This window comes from Prenolepis imparis, unplaced genomic scaffold (assembly GCF_030444845.1).
Source record: "Prenolepis imparis isolate NDT839.2.m4 unplaced genomic scaffold, iyPreImpa1.0 SCAF_94, whole genome shotgun sequence".
NCBI lineage: Eukaryota > Metazoa > Arthropoda > Insecta > Hymenoptera > Formicidae > Prenolepis > Prenolepis imparis.
In genome coordinates, this window is record NW_028141252.1 from 98078 (window position 1) to 122946 (window position 24869).

The 24869-nt window shown below is 29.3% G+C and overlaps 1 long non-coding RNA gene across 7 annotated transcripts in view; it reads right to left on the reverse strand.

The window, feature by feature from the left end:
• Nucleotides 1-17046, reverse strand: part of LOC145947514 (uncharacterized) — a 107475-nt gene extending 90429 nt beyond the window's left edge. For 6 of the 7 annotated variants that reach the window (XR_014427184.1, XR_014427186.1, XR_014427185.1 and 3 more), the window contains exons 1-3: nt 16942-17046; nt 15447-15656; nt 11999-12244 (exon numbers count right to left, since the gene is read on the reverse strand). This is a non-coding gene — a long non-coding RNA (uncharacterized LOC145947514). Of the gene's footprint in view, nt 1-11257; nt 11878-11998; nt 12245-15446; nt 15657-16941 lie in introns of those variants that run through there. The other variant, XR_014427187.1, reaches the window with a different exon arrangement.
• Nucleotides 17047-24869: the final 7823 nt, after the last annotated feature.

A 24869-nucleotide genomic window follows, 5' to 3' on the forward strand; every position in this document is an offset into this window, starting at 1 on the left:
TGTTATTTGAATATATCTTTCTTGATTGTCTATTGGAATTCACTGTGTTTAGGCATCCCAGGTGTCCCATTTTAAAGGACCCACTCAAATATCTCATTGTCAGAAACACTGCGTTAAATCGAAAAATGTTTCCTACAAAAGTTGTGGGGTTTCGAGGGGGACATAACATAGTAATATTCATTTGAACTTGGGCGGCATCTCCAAGGTCAAGTGAAGGTGAGAATTTGAAGGTGAGAAGGTGAATTTTGAAGAAAATAAAAAAATGCTTCAGATAAAAGTTGTTCAAATTAATTAGTAGAAAAAGATGTTATAATAAAAAATATGGGTTTCCATTTAAAAAATTTATTCTTACCTTTACTTGATCTTGGAGATGCCGCCCAAATCATATGAATATTACTATGTTATGTCCCCCTCGAAACCCTACAACTTTTGTAGGAAACATTTTTTGATTTAACGCAGTGTTTCTGAGATATTTGAGTGGGTCCTTTAAAATGGGACACCCGGTGTACTTTACAACGTGAAGCGAGGTCCACCCTGGCTACCGGCGGGGAGGGTGCGGAAGGGGGGCCGAAGGCCCCCTTGCACCCCCCCCCCCGTGTGTGTGTGTGTGTGTACCCATGTGAAAAGGGGTATTCTATATAATTACCGACAATAATTTATATAGAAAGTTATTTTAATATTTTTAGCATTAAATGTTTGTATCGGTGAAAATCCGCTTAAGGACAATCATTTGACATCATTTACAGTGTTTCTACAAAAATTTATGGCAATCGGGCGTGGGTCGTATTCGGAAGTTTATCCATATTTTTTACTATTTTTTGTTAAAAAATGACTTTTTTGTAGGAGTCGCCAAAATTCCCTTTACAGGCATCCATTTTAAGCTAAAAGGAAGCTTTTCACAAAATTTTATCTAAATCGGAGGTAGTCAGTTTTCAGAACTACACCCAAAGATAATATTATAATATAAATGTACAATATACAGGATGTTTCATTTTAACAAGCTAATATCTCGAAATAACAGAGTTTTAGAAAAAAAATGTTTTAGATAAAAATTGTAGGGTTTTGAGAACGATATAAGATGGTGTTATTGGTGTGACCTTGCATAATCATTTGAAGATTACGTAAAAATCATCTTCAATTTTTTAAATAAAACATACAACCTACTTTTCATTGTATAGCTTATTTTGAGAGCATTCCAAAACACTATAATAAAGTATTTTTTATTGACTATTTTTCGAATTACACAGGAGCTTGAAAGTTATAATATTTTGACGAAGAATACAAAATATCTTATAAATTATTTAGTTTTAGGTAATCTTATCTTAATATTTTTATGCATAGAATAATAAGACGAATTCATTGGTTTAAAGAAAACATAGTTGCTTTTAAGAAAAAGTATAAAACTCGCAATATGCAGTCTTATATTTTTTCTTAAAAGTAATGTGTTTTCTGTACACCAATGGATTTATCTAATTATTCTATATAAAAGTATTAAGATAAGATTACTGAAAACTGAATGTTTCATAAGATATGTTGTATTCTTTGTCAAAATACTGTAACTTTGAAGCTCCTGTAACTCGAAAAATATTAAAAAAAAATTGTTTTATTATAATGTTTTGGAAAGCTCACGAGATAAGCTACAAGTATATGTAATAAAAAATAGGAAGTTTCATTTAAAAAAATTGAAGGTGATCTTTATATGACCTTCAAACGACTATGCAAAGTCAAACTAATAACACCATCTTATCTATACCCCTTGAAACCCTATAACTTTTGTCTAAAACATTTTTTTAAAAACCTTATCATTTCGAGATATTAGCCTGTTCTAATTAAAAATTGGGACATCCTGTATATATACAATTATATGAATATTATTATACATGTGTGAACAAATATAATCCTTAAAAATTTACCTTTTTTTAAAAAAAATGTAAAAAAGGGCGCCAAGTGCAGTATTTATATTTATTATTAATAATTGTTTACAATACATAAACAACTCATGTAGACGTAATTTTAAAATCTACAGCACATTGTCATCTATCAAGCATCTGTCATCATTTTCACACAATAAAAAGGTTATTGAATTACGGTCGCGATTCATAAAATCGATACGCGAGTGTCACTGATGTCATCTCTTGTCAAACGGTTTAGTCGTAAATTTTTCCGACGTTTTTTAATGAAAAATTCTAACATCAATATTTTACATGATGATATCTCCGTTCATGATATTTATAGAGTAATAATAAAGATCATTTTATTATATAATTTAATCCCAAGTTTTTGATTAAACTTAACAAGAACTCAATCGGTTCAGCCGTTACTGAGGACCAATAATCTGAGGTACTCTCAAATAAATGACTTGCGTAAAGATACATGGTCCGTCTCGTCGCTACGCCTGACTTGGCGCGAAACACTATTGTGTCTCTTGATTTATAATATTGTACATTTATCTGTTTGTATGTTTTTATGTGCGGTTACTTATTTTTCAAGTGATGAGTGCTAATTAATACATACTATGTATATAATTATTTTAGATAAATCAAAGGAACTAGTGATTCGGTCTCGCCAAGACGAGACGAGATTAGCTCAAGTCTCGTTTCGATCTCGATTTGGTCTCGAAAATTTCGATCTCGTCTCGGTATCGGCTTGGTCTCGAATATGACAATCTCATCTTGGTCTCAGTCTCGAGTCGAGATTCTCGGTCTCGATAATCATAATAAGTGTAGCGTCATTTTCGAAAAAATTAAAAGGCAAATATTTGATGCATAGCCAGTTGACAACCAAATCATAAAATTCGCTTTGAGATAACAGGGTTGTAGATTTCTTGTCTATAAAAAGAACTTACTTTAATGAAAATATTTTTAAATATAAATTTAATTTATAGTATTTATACTAAAATGAAATGGAATTCTTTTCATAATTCTATTAGATATGAAATTTGTTCTTTCTATAAAAATGCATGTGACATATATATAATATGTGCAAAATCTAAATCTCTATGTTAAACGTAAAGATATTATACTTAAATTATTTTTACATTTTTACGTTACCTATTAAAATGCTTGATTAATCATCAGTTATCCATGTGCCAGTTGCGGTAGCGTGATTTTCTTTTTATAAGCATTATTGTAAATTTTTGGGTGACAAGATAACAAATGTTCTTTTAAGTCACTTGTATTTGAGTCTTTCATTTTTATAAATTTTTTTACTTTCTTTTCACTTTTGTATATTAAATATTTTCCGAATTTTACCTTGTCTTTATCTATTAAATAAAAGAAATATTTTTTCAATACACTCAACGTCGACGAATTAGGCACCAATTATTCCGTACTCTCGGTTTTCGAACTGGACATATTTTTATATTTAATCTTCATTTCCAAAAACGATATTCAATTATGGAGACTGTTCTGTGGCGAAGGCGCCTAATTTAAGTATAATATATTTTCATATTTAACATAGAGATTTAGATTTTGCACATATTATATGTCACATATTTCTTTATAGGAAGAACCAATTTTATATCTAATAGAATTATGAAAAGAATTCCATTTCATTTTAGTATAAATTGAATTTATATTTAAAAATACTTACTTTGAAGTAAATTCTTTTTGCACCAAAATAATAAATAAATAATTTAAAAATAATTTTTAATTAAAAATATTTCAGATTAAAAATACCACAAAATTCGAGAATCTCGACGAGACTCTCGATATCGCCGAGACTCGTCATAAAAAGGTCTCGTCTTAGTCTCGAATTCAAGTTTTAAGTCTCGTCTCGGTCTCGTCTCGGTCTCGTCTCGGTCTCGATGCCGAGACCGAGATCAGTCTCGGTATCGTTCGAAACACTAATTTATAGCATGCAACGAGATAAAAAAAAATGAAAAGAAACGTATAAAACAAAACCGCGACCATTGCGACATGAAACAGCGATAAGATTTCTTCTTTTGGATTTCTATGAATACGAGTCCATATTCTAATTCGCAGAATGATGTTTATATAACAAATGAAAGCAGTGTTTTATAATTATAACAAATTAAATATTGAGTTCGCGATTTATTTACAATTATTAATTTATTATACGATTCTCGATTCCGTATCGTATATTTTTTATTAATATGGTATAACCGAGTAAATGCAGATTTAAATAATTGGTTTTGACGACGTATTATTTAAAGCAAAAAGTTTCTCTAATCAATATTTAAAACAGTCACAATTACTCATGCAAAGAGAAGAAAGCGAACAAGAGAAAAAAATAGAAAGAGAAGAATTTAAAAGTTCGCGACTTTCGTTTCGACTTTCAGACAATCCAAAGATACAGCTGTCATTCACGCTTCATTTTTCATGAACAAACGTATGTGTACAAACTTAAGCGAAGGAAAAGAAACATACATTGGCACAAGTTCTTTCATTCTTTCATATCTCCGTTTCTTCCTCTTCTGATTCCTTTCACTATCACATGGACACTATTTGAGGAAGATATGGGTCGTCTGTATGTTTAGAATAAAAGGCTCCCAGTCGATTCGATTCTTTTTCTCTTTTCACGGCGCGGCTTTCTCGTTAGCGTTGCTGGCAAAAGAAAAAAAAAACGCGATTTTTTTTTTACGAAGCGATTTAAAACGTCCAAGCTATGAGCAACCTCGCTGATTAAAGTGTTGAAGCGGCGGGCCTCCTAGAAAGATGTCTTATCCAAGACAAGAATGTGCCAGCCGCGCGCGACATAAAGGGGATGGAGGGTCATCAAAAATGCACGGGCACGAAAAAGTCGGGTCGACAAGCATACGCGCCTTTTTATTATTTCATCGATCGAAATATTTTTTTATCCAACAAACGTATAATTCTGCAGAGTAGAGTATACAATTAATATATCAAAGTTGATTCAGCAAACAAAAGCAATTTTGAATTATTAATTCCATTGTGTCAAAATTTAATCGAGTATTAATATATAAAATTAATTAAATTTAATATAAAATAATAAATTAAATTTAATATAAAATAATAAATTTAATTTAATATAAAATTAATATAAAATTAATTAAATTTTCTTTATTTGCAATAAAAGTATTATTATTAAAACACGAGCAACATTATCTCTTTCTCTCTTTTTAAAGCTCCTCCTTGTAATTACCTCTGTTTCTCTTATTGTTAATAAATCACAAAGCATTCGTGATTGCAATGAGACGTCCTCAAAAGCGATTTAAACACGGAATTAATGAGCGAGAACCAATCGCAATACTACTTGATGTTGATTACAATTAAAATGCTTATCATTACGGTCTCTCCGCAATTGAGACCAATTAAATATATATACTGTACCCAGTGTACATCCCTATTATAAACATCAATGAATCTAAAGTACCTAGCTGAATTTAATATAAAGTGGTCCAGCGTTTCACAAATAACATTTGAAACATTTCAAGTATCCTTTACATATTATTCATATACATATATGTGTGCTGCAAATAAATATAAAACGAAAAATAATATTTATATAAAAGTTAAATATGTGAAATAAATCTATAATTTTATCTTGAAGAATATTTAATTCGGAAAATTTCTATTAAGTACGTACGTTTCGATCACTTTGCTATTCCTACTGAGAAAAAAAAAACATGTATATATTTTATCAAATTCCATAAAATATTATTCATCATAATTTTTTTATATGCATTTCTCATATATGTATAATACTGTATGTCTCATGTCTCAATACACACTAATCCTTCAATATGTTCTAATTTTACGAGTATCTCTCAGGCTAAAGAAAGTTCAAGATACATTAGCGTATAACACAAATCAAATGATCAAATAATAAGAAACTTTAATATACTTAAAATACTCCTTCGTGTAATCATTCACGCGCTAGACCATTCTTGCAAACTGCACTTTCGCAATTTTCTTTATCGCATAGTATCCCCTTGTACTTTTGCATCGTATTATCAACAACGACGATAACGTGTACTAGGAAATCATAATGGTAATGAGATCGCGGATATGTTGGCTGGATAATACATCTCCAGAGTACGAAGTGCATGCGACCTACGTTCTTTCTCTCTCTCTCTCGTCAGGCACGTTCACGCAAATAAAATTCGAACCTTAAATAGCGCGACTGCATGAACGAAGGGGTTAAAAGGCCTGTGCTTGAAATGAAAAACGTACATCGTTTCGTAGTAATATTCTATCGTTGGAATAATATTCTGCTTATTACGTACGTGCGACTTACAAAATCGCTGCTCAAGACGATGTTTATAGTACAGATGCAAATGCATGTTCTGGGAAATTTTTTATTCTCATCAGATAAGCACAGTTCATAATTAAGACCTATTTAAGCCTGTATTTTTATCTCACGTAGCGTCTGAGAGTCACCGGAAGTATCCTATTCACTGCAAATACTATAAAGTAGGAAAGATTTTTATTTTTTAAGTCAATCTTGAAAAAAGATTTTTTAAAACTAAATATTGAAAATATAAAGGAATAAGAAATTATTCGTTTTGATATATTTTAACAAAACTTGCAAGTTTCATGAAATTTTCACTCCGCAAAAATAAAATAGAATGTTTTAATTCATCAAAATTTGAAAAAGCAACCGATATAATTTTGGCATATAGTGATGACTAGTGATTCGGTCTCGCCAAGACGAGACGAGATTAGCTCAAGTCTCGTTTCGATCTCGATTTGGTCTCGAAAATTTCGATCTCGTCTCGGTATCGGCTTGGTCTCGAATATGACAATCTCGTCTCGATCTCAGTCTCGAGTCGAGATTCTCGGTCTCGATAATCATAATAAGTGTAGCGTCATTTTCGAAAAAATTAAAAGGTGTAGGCATTTTATATAATTCTCGCGAGAGAAAGATCAAGTCTTTAACCGGCAGTATTATGTTATTCGACTTTGTATCTCTGTGTGTCCTTGTATTATTTATTTTTGCGTCCGTTTATTTTGAGAGCTGTATCTCCGTGAGGATATTGTCTTCCTCAGGAGAAGTAACGAGACATCCACCTCTATCCCGATTCTATTAAATAATTCTAATTGGCCCGTCGGTTCGGGGTGGGGAAGGTTTAAGGACCTTACGTATAAAACGCGTTGATTTTCGGGGAACGCTCTCTTTTTCCAAGCTCCGAGAATACAGCAGAGATACTATACAAAGAAATCAGCGATCTAAAGGAAGCGACACATCTTTTGCCGTTAACGAGGCTACTACATATATCCGATACCGAACACGCAATAAACATATATCAATATCGTAAAGATATTTAATTAATACGTTGACAATCCCGACCTTTCCTGACATATATAATTATTCGGAGGATTTCCAACTACCGCCTACAAAGGCAAATATTTGATGCATAGCCAGTTGACAACCAAATCATAAAATTCGCTTTGAGATAACAGGGTTGTAGATTTCTTGTCTATAAAAAGAACTTACTTTAATGAAAATATTTTTAAATATAAATTTAATTTATAGTATTTATACTAAAATGAAATGGAATTCTTTTCATAATTCTATTAGATATGAAATTTGTTCTTACTATAAAAATGCATGTGACATATATATAATATGTGCAAAATCTAAATCTCTATGTTAAACGTAAAGATATTATACTTAAATTATTTTTACATTTTTACGCTACCTATTAAAATGCTTGATTAATCATCAGTTATCCATGTGCCAGTTGCGGTAGCGTTATTTTCTTTTTATAAGCATTATTGTAAATTTTTGGGTGACAAGATAACAAATGTTCTTTTAAGTCACTTGTATTTGAGTCTTTCATTTTTATAAATTTTTTTACTTTCTTTTCACTTTTGTATATTAAATATTTTCCGAATTTTACCTTGTCTTTATCTATTAAATAAAAGAAATATTTTTTCAATACACTCAACGTCGACGAATTAGGCACCGATTATTCCGTACTCTCGGTTTTCGAACTGGACATATTTTTATATTTAATCTTCAATTCCAAAAACGATATTCAATTATGGAGACTGTTCTGTGGCGAAGGCGCCTAATTTAAGTATAATATATTTTCATATTTAACATAGAGATTTAGATTTTGCACATATTATATGTCACATACTTCTTTATAGGAAGAACCAATTTTATATCTAATAGAATTATGAAAAGAATTCCATTTCATTTTAGTATAAATTGAATTTATATTTAAAAATACTTACTTTAAAGTAAATTCTTTTTGCACCAAAATAATAAATAAATAATTAATTTAAAAATAATTTTTAATTAAAAATATTTCAGATTAAAAATATCACAAAATTCGAGAATCTCGACGAGACTCTCGATATAGCCGAGACTCGTCATAAAAAGGTCAGTCTCGGTATCGTTCGAAACACTAAAAGGAACGGAAAGTTGATACTAAAGGATATATTTCTTTTCTTTTTTTGTCAATTCATATATATATGTATATATATGTTTAAATCAACATATAATTAAATATTTGACACATAATTTTGTAAAAAAATTAATTTAAAATTAATTTAAAAGGTTTAGAAAAAATAATGATCATTAAAAGAAGATACTTTTGGCAATTGTTGTTTATCTGTCCATATTTATTGTTTATTTATTAATTTTTAAAATAAAAATTAAATAATTTATTAATATTAATTATTTATTAATATTAATATTAATATTAATATTTATTTAATATTATTGATTATTTATCAATTTATTTATTAATTTATTAATATTAATTTTTTTTTATAATATTTTATTTATTTTATTTTTATAATTATATATTGTACATTTTATGCAACATATTTTAATGTTTGATATTTATATCTTGCATATTAATTTATAGAACGTTGAATAATAAACAAGATATTATTTCAAATAAAAATATTGAAATAGAGATGATTACTTTTGCGATAGATGAGATGTTAAAACCAATTAAACTTGAGGATTCCACTGTGTAAACTTTTTTATTTATTTTAATTCATATAATAAAAAATACACACGCATTTATATTTATTTATCTGCACATTTTACTTTTTAAAAAATAAATATTGTATCTCAGTAGTTAATAAATTCTAATCCATTATTTATATAATGTATATAAGTGTGTGTGTGCGTACATATAGGAGGTGTCTCACAACCTCCGTACAATATTTTATTAGTGTGTTCTAGAGGTAAAAAATAGAATAAAAAATTCTAATACAAAAATGTTGAGGCTGCAACAGTTTTTGAGTTATAAGCGATCAAAATTTGCCAATGATATACACGCACTGAATTACACATGTATACGCGTACCGATTTGTCATCTATTATTGGTTTTATTATTTTTAAAATAAAATAAGCTGTGCAGAAAAATCAATATCACACTACCTTGAAAAAATCAATAACAGATGACAGATCGATAGGCGTGTATGTTTAGTTACGGACGCGCGAGTTCTATGCTATATCATTGACAAATTTTGATGGTTTATAATTCAAAAACTATTGTAGCCTCAACATTTTTGTATTAAAATTTTTTATTCTATTTTACTTCTAGCATACGCTAATAAAATGTTGTACAAAGGTGAGATATCCTGTAAATATATGTATATATATATTTAAATTTCTTAATTTTCTGAAAAGTAAAAAGATGATTTTAAAATCTTTTTTAGAGAGGTTATTGGTTTCATTGATGAGATTGATGGTCCGAAAAATGTTGGCAAAGCACAACATTATCGATTGCTAAAATTTATTTTAAATAATAATAGTCGTCATCGAATTCAAATAGTGGTATAAAATGCTGAAATCGAGCGGATTCAGTTTCACAGAAAACCAAATCGAGTAATTAATAAATTTTTTAAGAAAGATATTATTTATCTTTAACAACTATTAATATTTATTTATTATTGTTTACTTTGAATATACTTAAATATACTTTTTATTCTTATTTAATTTATACTTATTTAATATATACTATTTAATATATACTATTTATTCTTATTTAATATATACAATAATAATAATAATTATATATATGTTACTTTCTAATCTAATATTACTTTATGTACTTTACAGATTATTCAAATTGATATAGTGAAAACTAAAAAAACGAAATTACCGGAGTTTAATCAAGGAACTCTTCCTTACGGACTTATTATTCCTTCAAATACTATTATTAATAATTTGGGTTCTTTTGACCTTAAAAAGATAATTCACGCAGTTCAACCTAAATTGATAGAAATATTCCGGATTACTTGAATTCATGTGTTCGTAAGTAATTCTAAATATATCATATATGATTTAATATTGTCATATACATATATAGTATGTTCTTATATTTATGTATGTTTTCTTCTATTACATTTTCTTAAAATAAATACTTTTAAATAAAATATTTTTCAGTTATACGAGGATATGTTAAAACAAGATTTAATACTTTCTCAAATAGTTTTAAAACTATTGGTACTGGATCAATTACAGATGGTCATTACAAATTAGAAATTCAAATTGCTGATTACGAAGCTAATGATAGTTTCGAGAAAGGAAAAAATATGGAAATAAAAGGATATGTGAAAAATTCAAGTAAATTATATTAAAAATCTTTAAATTTCGTAATAAAATATTATTGTATCATTTTTTATTGATTTTTATGAACTATGTATTTATTTTGCAGATGATGTCTTTTATATATCTTGACGTTGAAAAAGTATCTGATATTAAATTAATAGGAGACCAAATTTTATCATTAGCACAATTATTACAAGGTGCAAAACCTATTATAAAAAGATATTTTCCTAAAAAAGATGAAACTTCTGACTTGCCAACTAATAAAATTATTCGCAAATAATTAAAAAGTGTATTTGTCATGTTTTCAATGTGTTTTTCGTTTCTTATTTTTAGTTTATGAGTTATATGTATGCATATAACTAAAATATAAAGATAAGATATATATTATATAAATCAAGTTCATTATTCTAAGGTAATATAATGTAAAAGTAATAAAAATTGTAATATTAACACTATATTACTGTGTATTCACTTGAAAATTATAATAATAAACAATAATATTAAATAAATATGATAAGTATTTTAGTATTTGGATTGCTTTATCTATTTATTTTTATTAATGTAAATAATTAATTCTTATATATATATATATATATATATATATATACACTACCGTCAGAAAGTTTAAGACCAAAGTAATAAATAAAGATTCTCGAAAGAATAATTTATTTTTACACGTTAAAATATGATATTCCGCTGATTGTTTTTTTTATTAATAGCTAGAAGACCATATTACAACACCATAAAAGTAAAAATAGCTTGCATTATTTTTTAGAAAGAAATAATAAATAAAATTAACAAATTTTTTTGGTCTTAAACTTTCTGACGGTAGTGTATAAATGTGTGTGTATGAGTGTGTGTGTGTGTGTGCGCGCGTGTGTGTGTGTAAGAGTTTTATAAGAGTATTAATGTTATATTATTGTAATTCTTTCTAGTTTATTGCATATAAATAAATAAAAATGTTATATTTTATTAGCTATTATTTTATATTACACAATTTTGATGAATTGCATAGTATAAAGAAACAATCACGCTAACATAATTAATTATTACTTGTAATATACTAAATAAATTTCAATATAAATATAAATATAAATAAGTTATTTAGTGCAAAGCAACATACATCAGTCGCGCATTCGATTATCAATAACGCGCGTTCCGTGGCAGGGCTGTATATAAAGTGGCAGAGACTGTGTCTAGCTCAGCCGTAGCGAAAGGGTTAAACTTAATATTTTATTTTCCTAACTTGATGAGAAATATTTACTTTTAAAAATTAAAAAAATACATAAATATTTATCAATCGTTTCTCATTACAACGCAATGTACAATACTTGGGACATTGTCGTTTGCGAATGCAAAATCAATCCGTTCAAGCTATCAAATAAATCTCAGTATCAAACAAATCTCGTTTGAGAGCCGAGCCATTACTTCAACGTCCTTTTACATGCAACTTTATATATTCGACGTTAGATATATTTGCATGAAGGTTACTCACCGTTGGCAGCTGTGTTCCTCCAATTTTCGATGATCTCGTAACAGCACTATTATCACCACTATACTGTCATTACCGTTTTCATATCTGAAGGATTTTATGTCTGTAATGGATAGGTATACTCCAAATTCTTTCTGAATTTGCCTCATCTAGTTCGCATTTTACAGATTAACGTTGTTAATGTCGATTTGTCCTTTTCTAAAGGTAGGTTCAATTTTAGATACCAACGGTTTTTCTTCTTAAACTCTCCTACAATTTTGTAAAATAAGTATATTTTATTATTTACAGTATATACACACATATAAACAGGATGTCCCTAAACTGGCGATAAAGATTTTAATGACAAATTCTTTGTAATATTTCAAGACAAAAATTCTAATACGAAAATATCGGGGCTATAGTATTTTTCAAATAATAAAAGTTTAAAGATTACGAATGACGAGCTAGACTTTTGTGTGCTCAGAGATAGCAAAATGATCAGTGGTAAAAGTGCTTCCATGTCAAATAACTTTGTTTTTATTGATTATAATTTCATCGTGGAGACAGCTAAATATGACAACTGACACATATCAATATCGATATATTAAACTATGGAATAAAAACGTTTTTAACTGTTCTTATGATTCATTACGGAGAAACAGAAATACATTTTTAATGAAATCTTGAATATTTTTACAATAAAACTATTATCAAAAGCATCCGATTCATGGAATCGTAACTGGCAATAGTGAAATTATTGTAGAATTCATAATCTTTAAACTTTTCCTATTTGAAAAATGCTATATCCTCGACATTTTCGTGTTAGAAATTTTGTCTTCAAAATATTACAAAGAATTTATAATTAAAATCTTTATTGCCAGTTTAGAGACACTCCGTATATGTGTGTATATATATATATATATATATATACATATATATGTATATATATATTATATTTAACACATTATTAAAATATATAAATATTTAATATATTAAAATATAAAAGTACTACAAATTATATTAGAAACTATAATCACAAAAATAAAGAAATATATTTTCTTATAATTATGAATATTACATTGTTTATTGAAATATATGCGTGATATATGAATGTAAAATATATATAGCTATATATATATTATATGTATATGTATTTGAATTTAAAATTAAAAAAACATGACTTAATTATTTTAAAAATTAACTGTTTCGCAGATAAAAATAAATACTATTTTTCTATCTACTTATTATATTTTAATTCAATATGTTTATAAATATTTGTTATAGATAAATATATCCTTTTATCTACAATAAATATTTATAACATTTTAAATTAAAAGTACATAGAAAATGTTTATTTTTATATATATATTTTGCATAAACATAACATATACATTTATGTTATATTACATGACATATAGAAATATGTAATATATACATTTATTTTATATTGCATTACAGGAAAATATCTAATATATATACGTTTATATTACATTACATAATATGAAAACATATGTAATACATATGTCTATGTTATGTTACAGTAACATATCATTTGAAATATATTTAACATATAAATGATACATCTCAAAGTTGCTGACATAGAGCCGTACCAGAACGTAACATTTACCTGTATAAGTAATATTACATGTAACATTCATGACAGTCGTGTAATATTACATACATGTCTATGTTACATATTGTGGTTTGCTGGGATGCGAGTATCGACTTTACATGCCTTTTTTAGAAAAGGATTATTTTAATATATTAATATATTATATTTTAATAATGTTATTATATAATATAAACTACACAGCCAAAAAAGTTGTACACTTGAAAAGTAGTAAAAAATTGTGAAAATTTAAAAATTTATAACTTAACTAATAATTATAATATCGAGGTGTTTAAAAAACAAAAATAAAGCTTGAAGTCTGTAGTTTGAGAAAATTTTAGTGCCATTACGTGGAATGATTAGTTTTACAATGGCGAATGACAGAGTGAGAACCTGCAAAACTGATAGAAAGTCCACTTTCCTGAATTGCACAGTGTGAATCAATTGATGTAAGTAGCTCAATGGGATAAAAAAAATTGAAATTCAAACTTTTCTCTTTAGAATGTGCTTTTTTTTATCTTTTCTTTCTTTTATGCGGAGAAATCCTCATGGATACCCTCCGATTCCCGAGGAAATAGTGCCGAAACGGCGAAAACCCCATGAATATCCTACTCGGACTTGTTTACGCGAGATGCCCGGCACGATTTGCATCGCTTCAGGACAAGCTTTATTTTCGTTTTTTAAACACCTTGATATCATAATTATTAGCTGAGTATTTAATTCTTGAACTTTCACAATTTTTTTACTACTTTTTTAAACGTACCGTTTTTCTTGTTTGTATGGTCGAGTGTATATAGGACAAAGTATGCTAAATCGTACTCCCAAAGGTAAATATTAAAATTGCAATAAAACTATCAAAAAAGTGACAAAATTTTTTTATTTATTTGAAACTATGATTTTTTGTCAACGATATACGCGAAACATTAACACAAATTTATCATTGTTTTATATCGTAAAATAAAAATTAAAAAAAAATATCTAATACGATTTAAAATACGCCGGTTTGCTGAATTGTACCCATGAATTTTTAAATCATACTTCTAACAATAAAATTAAAATATTCTAACAAAAATGAAGTTTTATTTTCTACGAAAGTTCTCAGTTTGCAACAAAACATATCTATAAGAAAATGTCATATTTATAATTATAAATTCTCTTAAAAAATTTAACAAAAATATTTTTTGTATCATACAAAAATATAAATAAATATTACCTCAATATAATTGTAAAATTTGATATTTTCTTCAATTGTCTATCTAAATATAGAATAAAAAAACCAATGCCTAAATAAAAAAATTAATTTAGTAAATCATAGCAGTACGATATAGGAAAAAGTTAGTGGTACGTTTTACCGAACTTGCCTTGTGAATAAAAATTTGTGAATAAAAAAATAATCTTGAAACTTTTTGCCGATTTTTCAACAGTTCCATTATAGGATTAAATAAGATGAAAATATGATTTAATAATAAGTTTAATTGCTTATCTTTCTGAATGTGATAGCTTAAGCACGGGGTGCCGAATATTACATGAAAATCACGCAAAATAAATTTATAAACTCAGTAACGGATCGCTTGAGAAGAAAACAAACATTGCGGCATTCGAGGGAGGCTAGCTGCAATACAACAGCGTTAACACATTAAAATATTTTAACTCTGATTACAAAATACAGTAGAGATACGATTTAACGAACGGTACGATTTAGCATATTCTCCCCTAATTAATAAGCATTATAATGATATATTATTGGCATAACTTTACTATTTTTATTAATTTCCAAATAGATATAGAAAAAAAACCTCATGTAAAAGAAGTGATACCGATACAAGAACGATTGAAACATAGAATCTTACAAAATCTGCTTACATTGGTGGTGTCACATTTGCTCTGTTTACATTATGTAGCATCAGATAGCATCCTTCTTCGTGCCTGTCCAGTTTTAATCGCCTTGTTATAAGCATGCACACGCTGTCAAAATAAAGATCGTCACGATCACTTCCAAGGGATGCAAAATCGACTACGCATCTCGAATCTGCGCACCAATATCGTGCCCCCTTTGGCCTTACAGTGCAAAATCTGCAATATATCATTAATATATATTAGATAATAAATTAGCCGGAAAAGCCGAATTTTGCTTGGTACGATGCCAAGACTGAATTTCGGAATTACATTTTAAATATAAAATAGTCAATATAAATATTTAGAAATCAATTGGCTATAAGAGCCGTACGCGGATGTTGATGCGTCGATTCCAACGAAAATTAATTTTTCGTTGAGATTAAATATTTGTGCACGGGGCACGAATTTTGCTTGGTACACTGCCAAGACTTATTCGGAATAATCTCTTAGTGATAAAATAGTCAATTGAGATTTTCAATCAAAATTATGTAAGTGTATGGGAATTGTTAAGAAAATATTACGAGAATGAAATAAGAGTTATTTGCAAGCGACATGTTCAATGTTTTTTTTAATTACCGCAATTTAATGAAAAAGAATTTGAATAGCATAACAAAAAGACACAAAGAAGAGCATACTGAAATGTTCGAAAATTTAACGACAGATACTATAATTGAGTTTTTGCAATGCCGATGTCAAGTTCTAGAACGAGCATCTCTAAGCGATATTTCCAAAAAAAAGCAAATCAAGGTTTAATAACAATGAGAAGAACGATGATAATCACATACAGTCGTTCGAATCGAGATTTCAATGCAAAATATTGTCAACAACGGTTCAGGAATGTCAATGTTATTTATATCATCAAGGACAACATTTGATTTATTTCTGTAATCAACTTTTACATTTATCTGTTGAAAATAAAATTCAAACGGTCAAACGATTAAAATTGTGCATTAATTATCTTTCTGCAACGATTATTTCGTCGTAAAATGCAAATTAAGTTTGTGCCAAACATGCGAAGGCAGTCATAATACCTCATTATCATCAAACTAAGGAGACGGCGAGTTCAATTAAATCCGTTGAATAGCAGGTTCAATACCAGAACATTTGAAAATCAATTAAACAATTGTTTATCTTTTCTTATAGTTATACGTTTGTCAGTATAAGAATCCGTTAACAATACATTATTAAAATTTCGGGAATTTAGAATAGCCTATCGATAAACGATGTCAATCGAAAACACGAAGCCGAAAAATCATTTTGTAAATACGATAAGTCGAAATATCTCGGAACGGTTTGTTGTTAGATTTTGACCTTTTCGAGAGAACGAAGAAAGGCTTGGCGAATCAAGAGAAATAACGATGAAACGATTAAAAATTTCGTTTAACTAACGCGTGCCTTTTTTATAAAAAAAGTAATTTTCTAGAGTTTATGCATACATAAGAAACAATAAAATATTACTTACTGGCTACCACGAGGCAAGACCGATCGACAGCTGAGACTAGGCGACTAGACGTTCTACGCACGGGATGCGAACTTCCCATCTATACAATACGACGCGCACGGAGCGACTGACTTTCTTGCTCGCTGCTCGCAGGCTCGCTTGCTATTTTGTTGTCTCGGCCGTTTCCGTAAACGCTCGGCCGCACTCACAATCAGCTGCCGCTAGCCCATGCTCAACTGTGTTGGACACATCGACATATAGAATGGCTGGCAGTGGAAGGGGAGCCGCACGAGTAGAGTGAGAGGCAAACAGTCAAATAATATAAAGTTACGTTCCGTCTCTTTCTAATATAACCTGATTAGTTGGCGACATGACATCGACGGTTTTACGATGTTTTTATTTATAAATATTAAAGATTTGATAAATAGAATAAAAAACTTTATTTACAAGATTAAAATAATTAAACGATAATTAATAGTAAAACAATAAAACAAAAACAATAATATATAAATATATAATGTAAAATTAAAATAAATTAAATTAAAGTCAAAACAAAATTAATTATTTAAGAAATTAACAGATTAATTTGAAATAAATTTAAATAATTGCTGACAATTTATATAATAACTGATACACTGACATCCGCGTTCGGTTCTATAGCTAGTCTATATTCATATATATATTTGATATTGAGAGCCTAAAAGAATTCTTCATATTTAAATAAAATCAAAGAGTACATTGAGAGATACATAATTTTATTTTATATGACATGTGCGCGTGCGTGTGCGTGTATGCGTCATGTGTCAGTTCGAAATATATATACAGGGTGTCCCATAATTCGCGAACCACCCGTCAGTTGCAGGTAGAGCGTTGAACGGAATAGAAAAGTCCTCTACCATTTTGCGATTTTCGCAATAATTAATGAGAAATAAATTAAAGAAGATCAGCCAATTCGCGTGACGACGGCGAGAAAAGACAGCCCAGTTTCATATCGTTACTAAGCATGCGGCGAAAAGAAACAGTATAATGTTACACGGTTGTTAGGCGCGCGATGAAGCGGGGAAAAACGCTTTACAAAAGACAGTAACTACATACGAATAGCGCTAACTCTGGACCCCCGAGTGGGCTGTCTCTTCTCGCTGCACGCTTATCATCGCTCGAATTGGCTGATTTTCTTTAATTTATTTCTCTCTTATTATTGAGAATATCGCAAAATGGTAGAGGACTTTTCTACTCGGTTTAACTAGCTCTACCTGCACACGACGGTTGATGCGACTATTACCGGACACCCTGTATATTAAATATAGAATAAAATTTTTGTCATGGTTTATGTACTAAAGTGTTATTTATTTTTATTTGTGTAGAAACTGAAGTAGCGTTAGAAACGGAATGTTTCATGGCAACTACACCAAAACGAGTCACAGTAGATACATCTGTGTCCCCATCATTTACTGAAAATTCTCCTCGGAAAGTTTTCCTGAAGACAGTTTTAGAAAATACAAGGGTGATGTACAAACATAAAATTAAAACTCTTCAACAAACAATTCAAAGAAAAAATAAACGAATTGCGCAGATACAAAGCGTACTAGTATCGTTACGTCAGAAGAATTTTCTTTCAATAGGACGTTCACTTATTAAAGATGTTATATTAAGCGAAAGACACGCGGCCAACAAACTTGTTTTATTTAAAGGACAATAAAATCTTTTATAGTGTATTTTATTTGTTTATAATAGTTTTACAAATAAAACATAATATATACTTATTTATTATAGTTGATTTAACTTTTTATCCTTTTTATTATTTTTATAATACTTATATTATTTATAAATTATATTATTTATAGATGATATTAATAAGTTATACATAATTTAATTTACGCTAATTTTAATGATTTATTATTTTAATTCATTATTATTAATTAAAACAACTTTAAAATCATCTTAAGTTTATCTTCAGATACTCTGTAGCCATTTAATTGTAAAATGTTCTACACAGCATCTTAACTTAAGATAATCTTAAATATAAAATGAGGTTGAGTATCGCCTTGCTCGTTTAATCATCTGTCGCCGCCATCTTGGTTGGCAATTTCCCTCCCTCGTCTCTAGCTTCACTTCCCCTCTCATATGCTCCATCCAGTTATTCCTACATCCATGACAAGGAGAGAGTATTATTCTGTCTTTGTCTCTCTTGCATTGCATATGTGTAGCGTTCATGTAGGAACATACACTAATACGTTGAGCACACGGATGCGATTATTGAGAGATAATGTAATAATAATAATAATGTAATAATTATGCACTTCAAATTATAGAATAATATACATACATACATACATATAAATATATGTACACACGCACACACACACACACACACACACACACACACACACGCACGCATATATAGATATAAAAAAAATATTTTTTATGTATAAAATAACATGAAATAAATATACACGTACGGATAAAATATAAAATATTTATTTTGAATAGTATAAGTAATAATATGTAATAATAACATATTATTATATTAATACGTATAATGATAAATGTAATTTAAATAAATTTTAAATGAATAAATATTATGCCGACAATATTAAGTACAAGATGTTCAGTCTGTGTCATATAAAAGCTCAAAGCTTCCATCAATAATTAATAGTCCAATGAATATAGTAATGCAACAATTATTTTTATATAAAATTGTATATTTGAATATATAGTCGTAAAAAAAATTATCGCAACACGTAATTAATATCAAAATTTAGCATAAATTCAAATAAGCGTATCTCCGCGATAAATTGTCGTATTTCAAAAATTTTTTTTTTTGTTTTTTAAAGGGTAAAGTCTCTACTTTAAGGAACTTTCGTTCGATTTTGATTTTATTCTCTCCCCCTTTCTCCATCCCTTTAAAAGAAGGGACGTGTTATTTTTTCAAAAAATTGCATAGTTTGACGAACTCTACGGAGTGTACTAAATTTTTTTCGCAAATATCATCATAACTATCGTAAAATATGGACTTTTCTCTACAAATTTTAAAAAAATTTGAATACCGTACGATTTTTTTTCGCGAAGTTACAGCATACCAAAGTTACCTATGCATTTTTGCCTATGTATTCAATTACCGCCAACATTAGCATTATCCGATGGGCACTACGGGGAAGTTGCTGGTCAGATTTTGCCCATCGTGTGTGTGTGTGTGTGTGTGTGTGTGTGTGTGTGTGTGTGTGTGTGTGTGTGTGTGTGTGTGTGTGTGTGTGTGTGTGTGTGTGTGTGTGTGTGTGTGTGTGTGTTGGGGCAGGGATATATGTTCGTATTTAAAATTGTGTATTTCTGCCTCGTCTTTGGATGACCTTTTATGGGAAGATGGCTGCATGATTTTGAAAGACTACCAACCAATTTCCAGCAATTGGAAGCAGCCCTACATCGAATATGGTTCGAAATTTTGCAAGCCACAATTAGAGCCTGCATTAATATGCGTGAGCGCCTGCAAGAGGTCATCCGAAGACGAGGCAGAAATATACAATTTTAAATACGAACACATATATCCTTGCCCCAACACACACACACACACACACGATGGGCAAAATCCGACCAGCAACCTCCCCGTAGTGCCCATCGGGTAATGCTAATGTTGGTGGTAATTAAATATATAGGTAAAAATGCATAGGTAACTATAATATGCTGTAACTTCGCGAACAAAAATCGTACGGTATTCAATATTTTTTAAAATTTCTAGAGAAAAGTCCATATTTTACGATAGTTATGATGATATTTGCGAAAAAAATTTAGTACACTCCGTAGAGTTGGTCAAACTATGCAATTTTTTGAAAAAATAACACGTCCCTCCTTTTAAAGGGATGGAGAAAGGGGGAGAGAATTAAATCAAAATCGAATGAAAGTTTCTTAAAGTAGAGACTTTACCCTCTTTAAAACAAAAAAAAATTTTGAAATACAACAATTTTTCGCGGAGATACGCTTATTTGAATTTATGCTAAATTTTGATATTAATTACATGTTGCGATAATTTTTTTGACGAGTGTATAAAAATAATTGTTGATTACTATATTCATTGGACTATTAATTATTGATGGAAGCTTGAGCTTTTAACATATATGGCACAGACTGAACATCTTGTACTTAATATATTGTCTGCATAATATTTATTTATTTCTCTTATTTATAAAATATAAAATATAAGTATATATATGTGTATATATATATATATATATACACACACACAAACACACACACAAACACACACACAAACACACACACATATATATATATATATGTGACTAACAAGTATTATCTTGATTTTTTTCGATTATATTGATGTGTAAGGACATCTGCTCCAATATTTATAACGTGAAAGAACTTACGAATAATGTATGATGGCATGTTCAGTGTGTTACCCAAGAAACTCGAATTCAAATCTATCGATATCAATTTTTTTTATAATATATTGGAATATACAAAAATTAGTAAAAAAATATATTTTTAAAAGAAGATTAACTTAAAAATTTTTTAATATTGAAAATATTTCAATCATTTTACAACTACATGCACATTGTATAGAAATGCAAAATAATTAAAATAAATAAATCCAGTAATAAATCAATTGCAACTACACATGTACGCTCACACACACACACACACACACACACACACACACACACACACACACGCAGCTGCTATATAGATTTATTACTGGATTAATTTATTTACAGAATTATTTTGCATTTATATACAATGTCCCAAGTAGCGAGAGAGAGAGAGAGAGAGAGAGAGAGAGAGAGAGAGAGAGAGAGAGAGAGAGAAAGTAAAAATAAGTCCCTTTTAATTAATTAAAAAAACGTTTATTTTCACGTTAATGTAATATACGTATAAATATTAATTTAATGTTAACTTAATTTTATTAATAAAATATGAATAAAATACTAATAAAATAAATATGTATTTATTTCATTAATATTTTATTAATATTTTATTAATATTTTAATAATGAAATATTTAATAAACTTTAAATAAAAATAATGAATGTTTTTTTAATTAATAAAAAGGGACTTCTCATTATTTTAACATTTTTAAAATATCTTTGAAAATGAGTTTTAAACATTTTTTATACATTCTTGTGCTACTTGGGATGTGTGTAGTTGTAAAATGAAAATATTTTCAATATTTAAAAATTTTTAAGTTTGTCGCCTTTACAAAATATATTTTTTATAATTTTTGTATATGCCAATGTATTATAAAAAAATTGATATTGATAAATTTGAACTCAAGTTTTCTGGGTGACAGGCTGAAAATTATTCTTTCATTGAGCCATCATACGTTACTCCTAAAAGTTCTTACACGTCATAAGTATTTATGGAGTAGAGATTATACAATAACATCAATAATGTAAAAGAAATAAAGATTCAACATATTCGCCAATCTATAATTGCTACAGGATAATGAAACAAGACTCTCCTATTATCTCTCTATCGCGCTGACGATACATAAAATATCGATAAAAAAGTAGAAGTGAAAAAGCAATAAATTGCCAAGTCTAATAAGCGCCCGTGTCTTACATGTTGTATATTAGTTCACTCTGCGAATTATTATTTTATCATTATTATTTATCATTGTACAATTTGGAGACATATATATAAATTTTTGATACTATTTGTTATATATATATACGCACATATGTGCATAAGCATATATAAAATTTACCAAAAGTGGGTGCTTATTAGTCTTGCTACGTTACTGCCTTCTGCTACAGAAAGCCAGAAAGCATTTTCAGGCCGTATCTCGCGTATAGCATGGTCACGTGATCAGCACGGTAGAGGAACAAGGATGACGTGATTATCGATCCTTGTCTCTCTACCGTGCGTCCGCGTGAGCAATGCAATGGTGTGTGTACGTGTACATACATACACCACCACATAGAACCTGGGAGTTCGTTTCTCAGCGTTGGCAACATTGAAACCGGAGTTTCGCGTTGTCACCGCGAGAGGCCTCCAATGTCAATTCGGAGTTTGCCTGGGCAGAGAGAAGCCAGCTCCGGGAACTTAGCCGGTCAACTTCGACTTTTTTAATTTTTTAATTTTTTTATCGTTTTGTATTTGTTGGTCGTTTGTTGGTGATTGTTGGCCTAATTACAACGTTTGTTGGTTTTTAATTTTTTTTTAAATTAAAAAAGAAAAATTAGCGTTAAGTTAGCCGGAAAAATCACAATTTTAATAAAAAAAACGGTCTAATCGATGCGAAATCGTCTGCTGATGATTGTTGGTCTAATTTTAGCGTTTGTTGGTTTATTATTAATCTTAAAAACGAAAAATTATCTCACATTGAAACCGCATCTGAAGTAATCGAATATGATTGGTTTATTGCTTACGACTTAAGACTTATTTCTATAAATGTAAGGCTTAAGCCTAGTCTACAATGGCAGTAAGCAGTATAGAGTAAGCAGTAAGCAGTATGAAATGGGAATTGCCCATTTCGTTACTCCCGGTCTTTACATCCACTAAAAACAGTATACAATGGCAATAACAAGGCTGTAGAATAGAGAGTATACTGTTTTTAGTGGATGTAAAGACCGGGAGTAACGAAATGGGCAATTCCCATTTCATACTGCTTATTGCTTACTGCTTACTCTATACTGCTTACTGCCATTGATTAGGCTTAAGGGCTAGTCTACAATAGAGTCGTAAGGTCGTAAACGTAAGAAATTGACCAATCACAATTGAATTCGAGGAGAATAATCGACTGTGATTGGTCAATTTCTTACGTTTACGACCTTACGACTCTATTGTAGACTAGGCTTAACGCTGGGTCCACAATAGGTGATTTAAGCCCTAAGCCTTAAGAAATTGATCAATCGCAGTCAAGTATGAGGAGAAAACTCGACTGTGATTGATCAATTTCTTAAGGCTTAGGACTTAAATCACCTATTGTGGACCCAGCGTAACATTTATAAAACTGGCTATGAATACGGGCCTTAACATCGGCAGGAAATCGCGAAAAAAAGATCAAGAAACATGGTAGTGTTTCCTGTCTTTTTGTGACAAGCTATCGCATCGTGTGAATGAGAGACCGAGTGAGATTAAGGTAATTAATGCAGATTTATATATATATAATTAACTTCTGCATTACATAAGAATTTGAGTTTACTCGGAAACGTTTAGCACTAAGGTTACGTTCCAAAACGTCTTCGAGGAAAATTTTACTCAAAATCTATAATGCACGTAACGTGCACTATAGTTCTCTATAAATTGTTCTCTATTTATCATCTATATATTAATGTTTGTTACAGGTATTTAAGTAGCGTTGCACAACAATTTGTGTAGCATTTCATAAGCATAGCAATGTTTTAATCGATGTGCTGCCACCAGAAGCTAATCCCAGCATTTGAATGTTACAAACAGGTAAAAATTGTTAAGAATATTTTGATTACGTTTAGATTAAATTTAAATAAGATAAAATTATAAATATCAAGATATATTTGCAATACAGGTGAGAAGTCAAATATCCAGTACAGTGACATGGGTGGAATGGATGCAAAAACAAGAGATCAGAAAAGCGATAGAATTTCCTCTTACTCATTCGAATTGTATAAACAAATTGGCATTGATCTATTGTGAGATGTACTCATGTACGGACTACCCGGTTGTAGAAAAACTATGTTGGCGCAAGCAGTTGCTAGACATACTACTGGTACAAATTTAAATATACTGTTAAAAAAAGTTTCAGAATATATCTAAACTAATCGCATGGAAGAATAATAACAGATTTTGTGTTTTAAATTCTATTATTTTCTATTTTTTCCAGCTGCCTTCATTTGTGTAAAAGTATTTGAGCGAAGGACCACAAATGGTACGAGACGTGTTTTGTTTGGCTAAAGAAAACTCACCAGTCATAATATTTGTTGATGAAATAAATGCTATTGCTACAAAAAGATTTGACACTCA